The sequence below is a fragment of the Simochromis diagramma genome, unplaced genomic scaffold, assembly GCF_900408965.1.
Source record: "Simochromis diagramma unplaced genomic scaffold, fSimDia1.1 OVJJ01000344.1, whole genome shotgun sequence".
Lineage (NCBI taxonomy): Eukaryota > Metazoa > Chordata > Actinopteri > Cichliformes > Cichlidae > Simochromis > Simochromis diagramma.
Genome location: NW_024387375.1, coordinates 7,734,283 through 7,753,236, shown reverse-complemented (window position 1 = coordinate 7,753,236; position 18,954 = coordinate 7,734,283). Strand labels below are relative to the sequence as shown.

Below are 18,954 nucleotides of genomic sequence, written 5' to 3'. Positions count from 1 at the left end.
TGGAAGCAGCATTATCAGTAAACACATTAGGAGCATTTTGCCAATGAATTTATTTGTTATAGAAATACATTCAGAGAACCCTGTTTTAATTTGACATGTCCTAAATACCCCCCCAAAAACACCAGGGCACATAAACATATATCCATTTATATTTTTCACTGTGCTTTTTCTATATACACTCTTTCTCAGGTAGAGTAGCTCAGCTGTTTTTTAACACAAACATCTAATCAGCCGATCACGTGGCAGCAACTGAGTGCATTTGGGGATATTGACATTGTAGAGACAATCTGCTGAAGTTCAAAGCGAGCATGAGAATGGGGAAGAAAAGTGATTTACAGTGGGGCAAAAAAGTATTTAGTCAGCCACCGATTGTGCAAGTTCCCCCACCTAAAATGATGACAGAGGTCAGTAATTTGCACCAGAGGTACACTTCAACTGTGAGAGACAGAATGTGAAAAAAAAATCCATGAATCCACATGGTAGGATTTGTAAAGAATTTATTCGTAAATCAGGGTGGAAAATAAGTATTTGGTCAATAACAAAAATACAACTCAATACTTTGTAACATAACCTTTGTTGGCAATAACAGAGGTCAAACGTTTACTATAGGTCTTTACCAGGTTTGCACACACAGTAGCTGGTATTTTGGCCCATTCCTCCATGCAGATCTTCTCGAGAGCAGTGATGTTTTGGGGCTGTCGCCGAGCAACACGGACTTTCAACTCCCGCCACAGATTTTCTATGGGGTTGAGGTCTGGAGACTGGCTAGGCCACTCCAGGACTTTCAAATGCTTCTTACGGAGCCACTCCTTTGTTGCCCGGGCGGTGTGTTTTGGATCATTGTCATGTTGGAAGACCCAGCCTCGTTTCATCTTCAAAGTTCTCACTGATGGAAGGAGGTTTTGGCTCAAAATCTCACGATACATGGCCCCATTCATTCTGTCCTTAACACGGATCAGTCGTCCTGTCCCCTTGGCAGAAAAACAGCCCCATAGCATGATGTTTCCACCCCCATGCTTCACAGTAGGTATGGTGTTCTTGGGATGCAACTCAGTATTCTTCTTCCTCCAAACACGACGAGTTGAGTTTATACCAAAGAGTTCTACTTTGGTTTCATCTGACCACATGACATTCTCCCAATCCTCTGCTGTATCATCCATGTGCTCTCTGGCAAACTTCAGACGGGCCTGGACATGCACTGGCTTCAGCAGCGGAACACGTCTGGCACTGCGGGATTTGATTCCCTGCCGTTGTAGTGTGTTACTGATGGTGACCTTTGTTACTTTGGTCCCAGCTCTCTGCAGGTCATTCACCAGGTCCCCCCGTGTGGTTCTGGGATCTTTGCTCACCGTTCTCATGATCATTTTGACCCCACGGGATGAGATCTTGCGTGGAGCCCCAGATCGAGGGAGATTATCAGTGGTCTTGTATGTCTTCCATTTTCTGATGATTGCTCCCACAGTTGATTTTTTCACACCAAGCTGCTTGCCTATTGTAGATTCACTCTTCCCAGTCTGGTGCAGGTCTACAATACTTTTCCTGGTGTCCTTCGAAAGCTCTTTGGTCTTGGCCATGGCGGAGTTTGGAGTTTGACTGTTTGAGGCTGTGGACAGGTGTCTTTTATACAGATGATGAGTTCAAACAGGTGCCATTCATACAGGTAACGAGTGGGGGACAGAAAAGCTTCTTACAGAAGACGTTACAGGTCTGTGAGAGCCAGAGATTTTCCTTGTTTGAGGTGACCAAATACTTATTTTCCACCCTGATTTACGAATAAATTCTTTACAAATCCTACCATGTGAATTCATGGATTTTTTTTTCACATTCTGTCTCTCACAGTTGAAGTGTACCTCTGGTGCAAATTACTGACCTCTGTCATCATTTTAAGTGGGGGAACTTGCACAATCGGTGGCTGACTAAATACTTTTTTGCCCCACTGTAAGTGATTTTGGCTAATTTAGATGTGTCATGGTTGGTGCCAGACGGGCTGGTCTGAGTACGTCTGATCTGGTAATGGTTGTGTGGGATTTTCCCACTCAACCATCTCTAGGGTTTACAGAGAATGGTCTGAAAAAGGGAAATATCCAGTGAGAGGCACTTCTCTGGGTGAAAATGCCCTGCTGATGTCAGAGGTCAGATCGCTTCGAGCTGATAAGATGCTTCCAGCAGGATAACACACCATGTCGCAAAGTTCAGATCATCTCAAACCAGTTTCTTGAACATGAGAGTGAATTCACTGTAGTCAAACAGACCTCTGGGATGTGGTGAAACGGGAGATTCACAGCCAACAAATCTGCAGCAGCTGTGTGACGCTATCATGTCATCACGGACCAAAATGTTTTCAGCACCTTTGCTGAATCACCTGCAGTTCTGAATAAAGTGGCCAGCTTGTACAAATTGCACATGTGAGCTCTCAGTATTGACCAATCCTGCAAAACCTCTCTTACTTTTGTAAATTCAGACTTTTTGTGACAATCTAAAGATCTGGGTTGTGAAATTACTAATGTCAAAAACTTTTTTGAGACTATTTAAGACTATTTAAATAGATCAATTTCTACTGACAGCTTATTACTTCCAGACTAAAATTCTGGTATGTTTGAATGATTTTTTTAAGGTGTGAAGATAGGTTTCAGTAATTTCTTTTTCCTACTCTCAAAGGTTGTTGGTGGTCCCCAGGCGGCCCAGCTGTTCCTGTTTGTCAGTCACACCGACTCTGATGGCAAACTGATGGTTTTAAGCGATCTTCGGGCCTTAAGTAATGATTAACATTCTCGAGCATTGCGGAAACGTCACCTAAATGTTGAAACGAACACTTTCACAATGTCAGAGAGAATGTGGGATGTGTGATCCGGTGACCATATTGTGAAAGAATTTCTCTCCAGAATTTCTTCATAACGCTGGTGACATTGCAAAACTCACACTTTGCTCATTTTGTAAGGAAATGATTTTTATATCATGGTACGCCGCAAAAACCTTTCTACTAATGTGACAACCATGAATCATCCTGTTGTAATGAGTGCACAATCTCTTCTCTACTTTGAGATTCTTGCATTTGTGTATGCACCCCCCGTTTCTGCTGTGGGTAACCCAAAACCCGAGAATATGTCTGGGCTACATCCTGGAAACAGCTGGACAAAAATCAGATTGCATGCATGTAGGTTGAACGTATGCATGCTCTTGTCCCTGGATCTGCTTTCTTAGAGGAGGATGAGTTGAGCTGATGCTTTGGCCTCGGGCTAAAAATTATGGTGAGACTTTATGAGCCAAATTATATGAGCTGTACTTTATATAAAAATACAGCATGGCTCTCTGCAGAGTTCGAGAAACTGCACAGTCACTAATTCAAGCACAAGCATGAATAATCACATGGGTGAATGCCAGTTTAATGTGATGGTGGGAACGATGTTTGGTGCAGAGGAGTCTTTGCTATTAAATGTCTCTTTATGGGTCATAAAGAGTTTTTGTGTACATGTGTAAAGAGAAATACTAATACTATTTTCGTTACTTTAATTTGAACGATTATCATTTATACTTAATGCAGACCAGAAATCCAGAATCTCCAATTATTGGAATATTTCCTAAGGTCACTCAAAAAGGATTTACAGTACAGAGATGTCCAAGTGTGTTCACTCACACAGTCCATACTTTGTTGTGGCTTCTTTATGACAAATCACTGCATCATTGGCTTCCTTTGGCCTGCCTCTAATTTTTGAGATGGGTGTTTCTCATCTTTGTCTTGATAGGTCAGGTGGGCTGTTTAGCCAATCAAACACGCTAATAACGAGATCAGCAAACCTGCCCACATTGCCAATGTGGGCAGGTGCTAAGTGCTGCTGGAAAAGAAAATTGGTTCGTCCACAGATGGAAACATGATTTTGGACTTGATAGAGCACTACGGACCCACCAGCCACCAACACCATCAGGAGGACATGGCAAATCCTCACTGACTGCAGAAACACCTTCGATTCTGCACTTCTATACTCTTCCTCCAGACTCTAGGACCTTAATTTCCTAATGAAATGCAAATTTTATTTGTCGTTTCTTTTAAAGTTCTCCAATGGACTTTAATTAAAAATCTGCAAAAATTCCCGTAGGTGTTTGTGCACTATGTTCTGCTAAAAATTTCCCTTCCAGTCAAATTTTGGTTAATTTGCGTTGATACAGCACTCTGCAAACAGCCAGCCTTTGCAGCGCTGACCTTCTGTGGCTTACACTCCTTGTGGAAGGCAGACTTCCAGACCTGTGCTGAACAAGAGAGACACTAAAGGTTTAAGGGACATTTTTGAGACACGATCTCAATAACTACCACGAAATAAAAAACTCAAGAATTCTCTCTTTACAGAGTATAGTACCACATTTATATCTCAAAAATCTTATCAAAGAAAAGAACTTTTACTAAGAGTATCCACACAGCTGCAGGCTATCAGGCTGCGAATATGTGACCCTGAAAAACATCAATGAGACATTAAAGCAGGAGAATAGTAAAACCGGTACCTGCAGAAATGCTGTCAGAGGAGTTTGAGATGGAAACAAGGTGAGTCTATGAGGACGGCCTTTGATTTTCCATTGTTCAAGAGTGAAGGGTGGTTTGCAGACTCCACTGCGGGCACACCTGCAAAGCTGTTGGAAAACTCTGTGCGACTGATGTAATCTGGCATAATGCACAGTCTAACGTGTTCTTGAAAGCAGTTCATGGCACCCAGGAGAGAGGGGTGGAAAAAAGTGTGCATGTGTTTTAAATTTGAGATCTAAAGTTCAGTTTGAAACCACAGCAGAGATGGAGGCTTCAAACAGCATCAATTTCAATCATATATTGGAGGAATTGTTATGTAATTGGTGAGAATAAAGGTGAGGGAGTAGTAGCAGTGGCTGCAGAGGAATGTGGAATCGTCTCCGTCAAAGGCTGATGCACTGCTGGGGAAACTGTCTCTCTTCCACCCCGAAGCTGATTTAGTGCTCCGCCGTCTCTTGTTGCAGCTCTGAGGTCAAACACACACAGTCTCTCTGTGTCTCTGTGCTAAGTGTTGTCGGTGTGTGGGTCATATGTTGGGCTATTGAAAAGGGAAAAACTACAATTCTTTTTTAAATCTTGATTTTTTTTCTCATGTAGCTCTCATTGGGTGCTGTTACCAAAGGAGTGTGTGTGTGGAGCGTGAGACAGGTGAGACAGGATGATTGGCCTGTGGTGGACAGACTAGTGTGGCCTTCAACTTGGAATTTATTTGGTGAATATCTGGTGGATGAAAGAGAATAAGAGCAGCTTAAACTTAAGGTTTGAAGAGCTCAAATCTCTGGGACAATCTGCACGGAGGAATAAAAACACTCTCCAAGATGTCTCACATTCAGAGACCACAACCAAAGCCAGAAATGCTGTGTGGAACAATAAGAACTAACCGAGCGCGCCCTGACATATAACATGTTGGTTTGTGGTTTGTGATTTCATTTGCATGGGTTAAATTAGCCTTTACTTTCTGTGTACCACTGTGCACCTGGTGTCAGTCTGCAATAACACTTAAATCATCTCATTTTCCATGCTTTGTTGTGTTGTTTACAGCACCAACATGATAGCATGTAGAAGCTGCTCACACGCGTGTTGATCCTTGGACCCGAATGTGTCGGGAGCTGCGCTGGCACAAGTGGAGACCGGAGGCTTGTTGGGGATCTCGGCCTGCTCTCTGTTAGTTCAACACCCTGCTTAATAATGGATGTTGTTTTTGTGCTGATCTAATGCACATTAGGATCCTTTTAACCTAATGCAACCTACGAGCCCTCAGCCCTGACGCCGTGCCGCTGACTCCTCAGAGCAGACTGGTGTGTTTGCTGCGGCTTCACAGTGTTTAGTTACGGCAGATAACTGCTGGTTAACGGTTCCACTGTTTGTGTTTCCCCCTCTTCTATTAGGGTATGTTTTAAAACCTCATTAGTTTTAATGTTCTAGCTAATTTATTTTTCCAAACAAAGTTCCTTCTTTTCAGATGAAACTGAAATATTTGCCTGTATCTGGGTCACGCTGCACATTCAAGACACTGAAAGTGGCTGATATGATTCATTCATTTCATTTCAGTCTGCGTTCGAAGTAGAAACAGCTGATGCTCTCAAAAGAGATCATTGTTTTCGCCGCATGGCTTTGCAGCACAAACACCGCAGCATGTGGGGCATTTAAAACCGACTTTTTTTTATTTGTCCTGTGATAAGTAGGCAAAGCTTTTGGCGACCGAAGCATGTGAGCAAGAGATGTGTGAGCATCAACGCTGGCGTTGTTTTTGTGAGATCCTGAGATGACGTTAGTGTGAATAACGGCATTAACCAAAAATCCAATGCAGCCCTTTAAAGGCTCGTAATGATATCTTTACCTCTGTTACGATGTACCACCCAGTGAAATGTCTGGATACCGCAGATCGATGAATTACTGAAGATGCAGTAACAGAGCACATGAAGGTTTCCCAGTCCATGAGACTTTTAGCTCTTGCAGCATGTTACAAATGACAAAAATCAAACACAGGGATGCTTTTATTATTAAATGCTTTACTTGATGTTCATGTGAAATACAGTAATGTGGAAAAGTCTTGAGCCACCCCTCATTTCTTTATATTTTAGCTTCCAAAGAGCCATTTTTAAAGTAGCCTTGAGCAACCCTTCTCCAGGTTTTCTGGGGATCCTTAAAAGTTAAAAGATAAAAGTTTTACTACTTTCAGTAAAACTCTAAACCTGTTTTAAACTTTGTTGAAATATATATAGAAACGAGGGGTGGCAACGACACTCCCCACTTATGGAGACTACATTGCACGTGTGGACCACAGAAGTATGAATTAAGCGTTAAGTGCAGTGAGAAAAATACACTCCTGTCAGTTTTCAGGCTCTAGGAATGGCAGCTGCTAAAGAATTAGTCTTTGTGATACTCGCACTTTAAGAATGTCGTTTTATCTGTTTTAATGAACACTTAAAAAGACGACATCTGCACACAAAGGTTACAAAAGGATGTAAAAACAAAATGAATCGTTATTTCTGTCCACCTCAGAGTCAGTGGATTGCAAGCTTGAAGTTTGTGTATCAGGGATCTATCTTTAGCCATAATATGCCAGCAGCACACAGCACACATCTCATACTTCTGAAGCCATGTCATGAGACCGCTCTCTGCCCCCCCTGCCCTTCCCTCCTCTCGGTTTCTGTATCGTTACGATCAGCGTAGCACAAAAATATTGTCCCTGTTGGCCTTTCCCATACTTCCAAACTACGTGTGTTATTTTATTGCTGGTTGGTCGCAGAGCATCTGATTACGGAGACCATTTTTGCAGTCTTGGGACGTGGGAAAGAGGATGAAGGGGGCGTTTGTACCATTATGGGAGCAGACATAAGGAAATGGCCCAGTGAGATTCATTCCACTACACTCATAGACAGTAACGCAAGTGAGCATCAGTGTGTCAGATTGTGAGAGTAATTGCACAGTGTTTTCTTTCTTTTTTTTTTAATATTATGAGAGTAGTGGAGTTAGACATGGGAAAATGACCTCATCCTACATGAAGTCAAAAGTCACAGAGTGGACACATTTTTAAAAGTCTGTGAGTTTCTGAGTGTGTGGGCATAGCAGAATAGAATAATAAGGAAACTCTGAACACGGGGAGTACATCTTGTTGAAAAAGTAATTATCAAAGGCCGGGGAAGGGAGTGAACTCTCTTTGGAGCGTAGCTGCGGAGGGAAGACCAAAGAGCTGCTTATCAAAGAGGGGCTGGCCTCAGGTCTTTGAAACCTGCTGCTGAAGGCCTGTCCACAGATCTGTTTATGTTCTGGGACTGCTCAGAAATTTCCGGCACTCTCACACTAATTCAAATGCCCTGATTTTCCTTGGCGTTTATTAAAAAAGCAAAAAATGGGAGTAACGTTTTTCAATGTGACTCGTGTGGGCTTATGAAAGTGTCTGTGGAGCTTCTGGATTGTCAGGGTTATGTTACTAGGAGAAATCACGACAGCAAAATGGGACGAATGACAAAGTAAACGCTGGTGATTCGAGTAGGAAAAGAAAACGTTGACTCACTGAACAAACCCACCGTCATAGCCAGACGGTCTTTATGCTTACCTCACCATTGGCAGAGGCCTGGCTGGTAGATTTAAGGTGGCGTTATTCCAGGTATATGCAGGTGACATGAGAGAAAACATGGATAAAGTAATGGTAAAATCCTCCTTGAATGCTGTGTTATGTGTCATTTTAGTTTTGTGAGGAAGAGTGAAGCTACCTGTGCTGCCTTCACAATAACAGGGTGGTAATATTTGGGATATTAAAATGCATTTTCACACTTAAACAAGTCTTCTTCTTTCTTCTTCTTCTTCTTCTTCTTCTTCTTCTTCTTCTTCACCTCCTCCTCCTCCTCCTCCTAGGTCACAGCTTTTGTGGACATCGGGCATTAACTTAACATCAACTTTTCAGCTAATTGTTGAGGGAAGAAAGAGCTCTCTGTCTTTTTTAATTTCCACAGCTCTGTTTAAAACACTTCAAGTGCTGTCAGAGGTGACCTTATAACAGAGCCATTCAAAGGTTTATTAGTGTTCTGTTGTAACAGTTGTGAGTCAGCAGAGCATCCTCTGAAAGACAGTCTGAGAACCGAGCCAGGTCTAGCTTCGGCTGATCTCTGTAACAGGTGGTCCGCTGAAATGTAATATAGTCAGCCTAGTCCCTCGCTATCTCCCCTGATGTGTGGTCTGCTCTGATTCTCTCCACTGTATTTACATTCTTTGTGTACTCCGTCTCCTCTGCCTTTTTGGAAAACGTTAATTCTGATGGCATGTTGAGTGGATCTGGCCGGCATTTGGCTCCAGAACACCCCGGGGATCTGTGTGTGCTGGAGAAAGTGTCTGGCAGGTCAGCGTGACAAGTTGACCTTGTTTTCTCTGAAGCATTGTGAGAACGTGCAATTTGGTTGCTACAGCTGCCACCGTCCATCTCTTTGTCATTGGACTCAACAATTTAAACATCACCTGATCCCGCGCGGGCCCCAGACAGAGGAGTGCTCTGTTCCTACTCGCAATGCAGTGCAATATGGTTTCCTCTATCATCTATAATACTTTCAGTTCTTTCTTTGATTAAAAGTCTGTGCAACATCAGAAGGTGGCATCCTGGTGAGCTAAGTCTGCACCTAGTGTGCCTCTGACTTTGTTCAAAAACATAAAAACGCCCAGTCTCCTTCTCCACATCTTCTTTTTTTTTTTTTTATCAGAAGAGCATCTGTCTAGTAAAAGCAGAACCCCCCACCAAAAATAATCTCATAAAGATGCAATAAAAAAATCACAGGTGCCGTTTCTCTGGACCAAAAGAAGACACATTTTTATATAGAATTAAAGATAAATTGAACTATCATAGTTTACAGTCTGCATGCTGTAAATTGCTAAGGTCTAATTAATGCATTTTAAATGCATAAATATTTTAAAAGTACAATAAGTTAATTCTTACTTCCTCTCTCTGTCTTTTTCTATTTTCCAGGCGCACGGCTGTAAATGAAAGCAATACTGTGAAACTGTCCTTTAGATCAGAGGTGGGCATTTAATTTTCCCAATGGGCCACATGAGACACTGGGACTGTTGTGGAGTGCCGCACCAGTAATCTTATAAAGAGATCAAAGTAATACTGAGCAGAATTGATTTCAGCTTATTGCTAAATATGTGGAGTCCAGGCACAGCATCCTGTTTCAGTAGATAGAGCATCAATTCTGCTCAATATTACTTTAATCAATATTAATTCATTTAATTTTTAAATATCTCTCGGCTGGCCTGAGAACGCCTTGGTGTTCCCCCGGACAAGCTGGAGGAGGTGGCCGGGGAGAGGGAGGTCTGGGCTTGTCTGCTTAGGCTGCTGCCTGGCAATAAGTGTAAGAACATGTATGATGTGATTAATTTACTGTCTTTATAAGCTTTATATAACTTTATTGGTGCGGTCCTTCATAACAGTCCCAGTATCCCAGGTGATGTTATGTTCTAGGTGTTTATTGCACTTGTTTGTACACTCCGACCTCCTGCGTAGTGTTAGTGTTGGTCAAAATCACTCACAAGTGCCCTAAAGATTGAATCAGCGCTCAACATTTTGTTAAACAGCAAAATCAACACCTAACCAGATAACTTGCCATCAGCTGATTCAACTCATCTGTTAATGGTTGATTTTGGTTAATTGATTGATTGAATATTATCTCATGCATAAAATAATACGCCCAGATGTTTTTTCCAAGTTCCAGAAACAAAGGCAGCTTATAAAACCATTCTGCCGTCGTCATTACACCAAAACATTTATAACAACTTGGATATTTTTAACTCAATTTAAAAAAAAAAAGAAGAAGAAGAAAGAAATCAGACTGGTACTCATTTTCTTCTAACACACACAAGCTGTTATCTTCCTGGATAATTTTCACTCTAATGACTTCAAAGGCAAGAGAAAAGACGCTTGTTTGCACCTGTGCAAATAAATCTTTCAGCTGTGTTTCAGATCTAGCAAGTTCCTTCTACGTGCGTTCATCCCGCGTGATTAGCTGGCTATTCAGCACTAATGATCTGAAATGTGTGCTTAGTTTGATACTGATGAGCGTCATCTGGTTGAATCGCTCTTGATATGTTCACACTGAGTCCAGTTTTTAGATGCTGCTTCTGTTTGCTGCTGTCGGCAGGTATTCATGAGAGCTGCTGTGTGCAGCCAACATGGAGCCATCCGCCTGGCCAAAAGTTGCATCAGTGTCTCCTCTGCATGGGAGTCCTGATTAATTACCTAAAGCCTCACTAACTTGTAACAGCTAATGCAAGCCAACAGGGTAAAAAGGAGCATGCATATTCATGAAGGGAAACCAGAACAATCACCCAGGTCTAAGAGGCTTCTGGTATTGACGCGTTAATGGAGAGATCCTTTACAATTGGCTTCGTGAACTGTGGATAATAAAAATATGAAAGATTATCTGCACGAATACAGCATGCACAATTGTTTGCAAGATATGAGAAATGCGTAACAAAATCCACTGGTGACACATCATGTATATTTATTAATCCATGCTGGAGAAAAGTCAATCTTTCCTTCTATTTGAGTGGATTACTCATGGCATTATGGAGAAATGTGTCTGCTGTGCCAGAGATGTGTGTGTGTGTGTGCGTGCGTGCGTGTGTGTGCGTGTGTGTGCGTGTGTGTGTGTGTGTGTGGGGGGGGGGGGTCTTGGTCTTGCGTGACATATGTGCATTAAAATGCTTCATGTGACAAGGACTTCACTGTGTGTTTGCAAGAGTTACATTCTTTTTCATCATTTCACTGAGACCAGTTGACCAAACTCAGTTGTTCTACAGTGGATTTGTCAATCTGTCGAATATGTCTACAGAGAATGTCAATGTCATTTATTTATTTAGAGATAAAGAATAAATGTGGATGTATTCCTGTTCACTGAGCCCTGTTATTAGCCTAAAAAAACAGAAGAATCACAGTTATAGACGCATCAATACTTTATTTTTTACGTAACATAATCTTGAAATGAAATGAGTGCTAATAGTGTAAATAGATACCGATAAGAACTTTGATCCATTTTAAAACTCTTTCTAACAAGATAAGAAGATATTATTTAGCTTCACTAATTCAACCGTGAGTCCTGTGACATGAGCAGGTGCAGTTTAATCTCCAGCTGCACGCGAGATACTTTAGTTGCGTAGATTATAGCAAGCTATGTTCGAAGAGGGAAAGAGAAAGATGCAGAGGAAGGGGATGGTATCCATAAACAATTAAGGAAACTCGAGGAAGCAATTTTATTTTTAGCTTTTATTTTTAGTCATATCTGCCATTGCAACTAAAGGCAACATCAGAAATTATTTTGTTGCCTCCTTGATCTTAGACAAATGTACAAGGTCACAAAAACGCAACATTCATTTCTTATTAGTAGAAATATAACTAAAGTCTACTGATCCATTCAATGTAATCAGTGTAATCCATCCATCCTCCATCTTCTTTCCCAAATCGTTTTTGGGGGCTTTTCTTGCCTTTAATCGATGTTTTTAGTGAAGAGGAGACATGAAAGCGAGGAGAAAGAGAGCACGTGGCCTCGGGTCAGAATCAAACCCAGGCTGCTACATTTGGTTTTGCGGCATGCGGGTACATGCTCAGCCACTGAGCTAAAACGTCTTCATTTCTTTGTTTATTTGATAAATAAAAAGATAATCAGTGTTCCTTTTTGGGCCTCTCCAGCGTTCCTCTTGTGTTTATATTAGCCCAGCTGTGACCTTTTAGCTAGCCAACATGTCAACTACATCCGGCAATTTACTTTTCCACTTCAACAGTTACTTTATCAATGTTTAATAATAATAAAAATAATTACAAGCTAAACTAATTTATACAAAGATTAAAAAAAAAAACATTTGTGGGGAGTTAGTATTTTTAGTTAGCAGAAAATCTTTTCTTGATGTCAAGATGAACCAAAAATGCAGATTATGATCTTCTCATTTAAAGCTGCAATTGTGTGAAATTTTCTCCGCTACATGTCATTAGATTGCAGATTCTGTTTTCATATCCCTCAGGATTCAATGGCATAATCCCAGCTACAGTAGCTGCTATAGGACAAATGTGTTAGTCAACCACGAGGGATCAAAAAAGATCAGATTTAGACTGTACCCCATGACTGCCAAAACCAAATAATGTCAGCACTTAGAAATAAATGAATAAGTAAAAAACCAATGCGGTAGCTTAATTAAATATTTTGCAGTATTTTATGTTCACCCTCAGGTCACCTCAAAAACACACCGTTCATCAGGAGTGATCAGGAGTGAGTGAACTCCTATTGCTTCAACAACTATTACTTTTTAGCTTTAGCTGCACTTTATACAGTCTGTTTGACCAGCAAATGTATTTTAGAAACCATATTGAGATCTTAATACGTTGTTAAATATGCAAAGATTTAATGTTTAGTGATTTAACTTTAATTCACGGTATCGTCTGAGGTTTTTTCTCTTTCTGTGCGATATCTTCACCTGACGATCTTTTGTTCTTTCGTACTGTGTGGAAAAAAAAAAAAGATTAAAAGCCCGACTGCAGCATGAAGGGGAGACAGCTTGTTTGGAAGGTAAAAACATTAAGTAGGCTGATGAAAAATTTACAGAGACTACAGTTCCAACATTTGCAAATCCATAGCTGCCTCTCTGTGATAATGCAGCTGCTTTGAATAGCTGTCATTACAAATGCCTGGCTGCTGAGTGGTTTTGAAGCCATTTCATGACCCGACTGCACCCTGAAGCTTGTCAGGAGCAAATAAAAGTTCTGGCACTTTGAATGGCTCTCTCCTTTATCTTTAGCCTGATTGCATTTCCTCCGTGTTAGATACAGCAAGTGTGCCGCTGAGGGATTACTGCGTGATAAATGTCAGAGGCCACAGCAACTCTCAGAGACCTAAATACAACCTGTACAGCCACCTTGATTCCTCTCTTTCCCTCTTTCTTCCCTCCTCTCTATCTGATCTATCTCATCTATGGTCTATTCACTTTTCTCAGACTTATTTACATCTGTACAAAAAGCAGCCTGGCTGAGGCACCGTCCTCCTCATGCTCCCTCTCACTCTCTCAGCCTATTTCTGGTGTCAGTGAGGTATATGATCTGCTGTATCATATAAGCAAACAAGCTTGATAGGCCATTGTTATTCTTAGATGTAGGAGGGCTGGAAACATGTCACCGAGCTGTCGCCTCGTTTCACCAGCACGCATATGGGAAATTATTTGGTTTACATACACGGGAGGCATGCATCCTGTTCTTCACGACAGAGTCCGGGGCAGTAAATTTAGCATATTAATTATAATTAGATTCAATACGGTCCTTGTTATTTTTAAGATAATTAAGCTCTCGTGTGCCCTCCTGTTTATGCTGCCTTTATGCCTCTCAGCAGTGCTGTCACCAGACAGGATAGCGCACAGATTATGGCCATTAAAAATAGGACTGACCAGCTCGCAGTACAGAGAGATAAGCTCTGCTGCCTCCATGTTACTTCTTCTTCTCTGGAGTATAACATTCGATGGTCGTCCATTCATGTTTTGATCCAGCAGATTCTCAAACTTTTCTTTTGGGCATAAACATGAATCGAGGGAATCCTTGCTATGTAAATATTAATACAGCACCTTAAAATGTAACCCTGGGACAGAGGAAGCTGATTATACAAGGACACTGTAATGCAAACAGAACTGCACTTTCTCTCCTTTAGATAAATGAATTCAGGGCCGTGTCTGCCTGCTGACCGCTGCAGATTCACTGAATTAAGCGTTTGGGGAGCAGCGAATGAGACGTAGCAGAGAATGAAGTGTGTCATGTGCTAGCTGTTCTCAGATGTTTGCAGTAACATAACGATGTGCTTATTTCATGAGCCGAGGCTTAAGTTCAGGTCAGCAGTTACAGCTTAGTGACGTGTGTGTGCGTCTGTGAGCGCACATCTCACAGACAGACAAAAAAAACCCCGCCAGGTTTCCTATGTCTGTTTTCCATCGACCTTAGTAATCGTCTCCTCGGCCGCTGCTTGCTTTGATCTGATCTTTTTCTTTCTGTCAAATCTGAGAAAGTGCTTCTGGCCCCTTCTGGGAGCAGACTTAACATCAGCCTGTTCCTCCATATTTGGGATATTTTGACAGATAGCGCCCCCGTTTCACCTGAAATTTGCTCTTGCTCTTATTTAAAACAGAGAAAACACAGTTTTTATGAAGACAGTCAGGAAATATCGGTAATAAATGAATCTGTCAAGTTGGAGGGTTTTGAAAATGAACATGCCAGGCTTTAGTTTCCCTACAATATTTGCTTAGGCACTGACAACACAGGTTAAGGAAGGAAAGCCCGATAGATTATGTTGGCTAAACGTATTCACACGGGTGGGGTGGGGGGTGTTTTCAGGCTGTTTGTTGGAGTCACGGTCCTGCACTTTATTTCCTGTCAAAAATCTAACTGGAAAACAAAGAAGTAGAATTTCCCTCCTGTGCGGTGTAAGATGAAATCTCCCTGAAACAGATCATAAGGATGTAATGCAGAAATGTTTTGTTTTTTTCACAGAGCTGTTGGTTTAGCTAAAGTTAATTGTGCACTTTTAATGATAATCATCTGTATCTGTGTTATGTGCAGAGGAAAATAAAAAGAGACGTTAACTAAGAAAATGAGAAATGGGGGTGGAGGGTTTCCTGTGGGGCACCGTGATGGTGCACTGTCTGTGGGATTGCATGAGTGTGCTTCAGCTTTCTCCTTTTGGGTAACTGTTGATTTTTTAAATTGTCTGTAGGTGTGGTGAGGTATTTGTTGTCTTTGGCTCGGTGTCAGCTTGGATGAAAAATGAGTGAACGATGGATTTTCAAGCCATCCTTGTGGGGCGCTGTTCCTCACCTAGACCACCATTTTAAAAAAGAGCACAGGACCGTTAAGTAGAACGCCAGTGAATGTGCTGAAGGTGTGCGTCCTGCCCTCTCCTCTGGCGATCATCTGCGGTCTGGGCTCATTGCCAGAGGAAACAGGCGGCAGACTCAGGCCTGTCAATGAATCCATCGCAGTGCTAAACGTAAAACAGATTCCAGGCTTTGAACGACCACATGGACCATTTCTTCTGTGCTCTGTACCTGTCAGATGGTGGCCTGCAGTGTTAAAATGAATGCACCCTGGCTTCACTTTGCTTGCTGATTAGCAACAACTAGACTTTTGTATGTATTCAAAATTGCCTGCACTTGTTATCATAGTCAGAGGCATGAAAGAAATGAGATTTTGTAGGTGTGGGTGAGCATCCACAGATGCTAAGAGCTCAGCAGGAAGCATTTTTAATCAAACAGTAACAGATAGCAACCAATTGTTTTGTTAACAATGAAATCAAAGACTCCTGCGAGTCTTTGACATGACTTCCTCTTGAGCTTATTGTCTCTTATCCTGCGCGCCTCTGCCGTGTGAGCCTCTTATCTTTAAGTGGGTCTAATTTTGTGTTTGAATACAGTGCACCCTCTTTTGGGATGGACTGTGCTTTGCAGGGACAGCTAAACTGAGACAGCAAACTGAGAGCTCTTTGAGGCTTGATTATCAGTGCTGACACACATATGGAGCTCTCATATGCAGATGTGTAAGATCCAGAATTCAGTTTTCCTCCTACAAAGAAGAAAAAGCTTTGAGCTTTGATTTATTGTTGAATTTGAAGTCCAAATTTTTTCACTCCAAAAACAAATTAGTTTTCATTTTTTGTGACAACTAGTGCAATCACTGATATGATGGCATTTTCAAAAGTAGATTTCAGTCATTCAGGGTTTTTTTTTTTTTTAAGTTTTGATTTTGATCTAGTGAAATTATCTGGATGAGCAGTGATCCCATCTTTGGGTTCCTCCTGTTCAGCGGCTTCACACTCGACTTTAAACTGCTCCAATCCCCCATTATTATACGTGCTGAGATTGAAGTAGATCAGGTGAGATGAAAGATTGCTGAGAAAGACAGAGAAACACTCAAAGAACCTTATGCAACATGCCACATTCACACCTGCTTAAGTGCTTTCTATCTAACATTCCCACTCCAATGGATGCACTGCAGAGCAACATGTTGCTAGTATCTTGCCCAAGGATACTTTGGCATGCAGACTGGAGCAACCAATAATCTGCTCTACCTGATGAGCTACAGCCACCCCGGATGGATGCAGAGACCCCATAGATTCAACAAAGAGCTGGAAACATCCCTCGGTGATTCTGGTCCATATTGACATGATAGCGTCACACAGTTGCTTCACATCCATGATGCCAAATTTTCCGTTACATCCCAAAAATGCTCTGTTGGATTGAGAATTGGTGTCTGTGGAGGCCATTTGAGTACAGTGAACTTATTGTCATGTTCAGAAAAACAGTTTGAGATGGTTTGAGCTTTGTGACATGGTTATATATGAATATTATACTGCAAGCAGCCATCAGAAGATGGAAACACTGTGATCATAGGCTGTGGCACTTAAAAGATGGTCACTTTGTACAAAGGAGCCCAAAGTTTGCCAAGAAAATATCCTTCACACCATCACATCACTACTGGCAGCCTGAACCGTTGATATGAGGAAGGATGGATCCATACTTGTCTTTTATGCCAAATTATGACCCTAACATCCAAAAATTGAGACTTTTCAGACCAGGCAACATTTTTCAAATCTTCTGCTGGCCAGTTTTGTTGAGGTCAGTTTCCTGTTCTTAGCTGAGAGGAAGGGGCACACTATATGGTCTTCTGCTGCTGTAGCTTCAAGGTTCAGCATGTTGCACCTTAAGAGGCGCTTTTCTGCATACCTTGGTTGTAAAAAGTGTTGTTGTTTTTTTTAGTTACTGTTACTGCCTTCCTATCTGGCTATTCTCCTGTTTTCTGATATCAAAATGACATTTTCACCCAAAAAAGTCTGAAACCCTTTTTCAGACTAAAGCCCAAAGATAGTTGTGTTTCATGAACTACCAATAGATCAGCAGTTTGAGAAACACTAAGACCAGCCGATCTGGCACCAACAACCACGCCATGTTCAGCCAACTTCAGCAGGTCATCTTGACCATCTTGCCTAAATGCATTGAGTTACTTCCATGTGATTAGCTGATTAGATTTTTTTAATGAGCAGTTGAACAGCTCTCTGTCAGCTTTTGCAGGACTCCCTGTTCTTGTTGCTGCTGAGGATGTCCCTTTATTTCTGGGATTGCTGTCATGCTGCATACTGATTTTTAGAGGCCTCCTCAATGGCTTGGTCTGATGCATAAGAGAGAATAAACACGTAATATATCCAGAGTTGACTGACGGTCCTATTGCATGATGGAAAACGGAGTGGATACTTGAATGAAACAAGGCAGGTAAAGTTTCTGACCTTTTCCTACATCAAGATTTGTGAAAAACATGAAAACACATTGGTAAGGAAATCGATTTATTTTAGATATAATAATACCAACATCAGTATGTGAAATCATTGTCTCAACACTTGTTAGTGGAAAGAATATCATTTGCAAAGTGGAAACCGTGGAGAGGTCCAGCTTTCTGCTGCACAGCTTTTTCTCTGTCACATTTATTTAAGTCTGATATCCGCTGCACACCGACTAATATCCGTTCTCTCATCATGAGGAGAGCATCGATCCAATGCATTGCGGGCAGCTTCTCTGATGGATGCATTGTGGAGATGAATACTGGTCAAGTTACTAATGAGATGTGATTGAGATTCCCATGAGCAAACACTCCAGCTGTCAGACGTGATGGGGGAAGAGTTTTCAAAACATAAAGCTTCAACTGCACAGCAGCAATCTCAATCCCAGTTGTTACTGTAGGTGAGTCCTCGGGTCGGGGATGGGGTGCTGCGAGTGAGTCAGCGTTGTCCTTCCGTCGCTAATGGCCAGGAAATGTCTATGTTGGAGAAACTAATTGGATTTCTTTAACAGGAAAGCATCCGTCCAGCTCCATTAGTAAACAGTAACACGCAGCAGAGCGGGAGAAAAGGGGCGGGGGTTGAGAGACGGGAGGTGAGGAAGAGAAGGAAAGTATGTTTGTTGTTGTTGCAGTAGTGAGGGGTTTAGCTCGGGGGCAGCTGTTACTGTAAACGTGCGTTATCCAATGAAATGATGATTAGATGAAACAACAGGAGTGGAGCAGGGATGTGTGTGGGTGATGAGCTCATCAGTGGACAGTCCTGGTGTTGTGATAATTCACTTTAACTGCCAGACCACACATCTGACACTTTTTCCTGGATGGAGTGTCTTTTGATGTTGGACGCAGGATAATGTCCTTTCTAAAAATACATATTTGGAGTTTTTCTTTTGGAAGGAACAAAAACTGCTTTACCAGGTTTTCCCTGTGCTGCGCTCCACACTCATCGTAGGTGTACGTGCTGCAGTAGTAGCTCTAATTGCTTAAGAGTGCCTCAGCAAGTTATGCTCAGATTTGTCATTAATACAAAGAGTGCACAGCCACACGTGTCCACCAATATTTTACTTAAAATGTTTGGGGGAAAGAAACGCACTGAAATTTC

General features: G+C 41.7%; 1 protein-coding gene across 10 annotated transcripts in view; it reads left to right on the top strand.

The window, feature by feature from the left end:
• The window catches only part of LOC120719586 (cell surface glycoprotein MUC18-like), a 47,330-nt gene that overhangs the window by 10,425 nt on the left and 17,951 nt on the right, over positions 1-18,954 (top strand). The gene's annotated exons all lie outside the window — the stretch shown is intronic.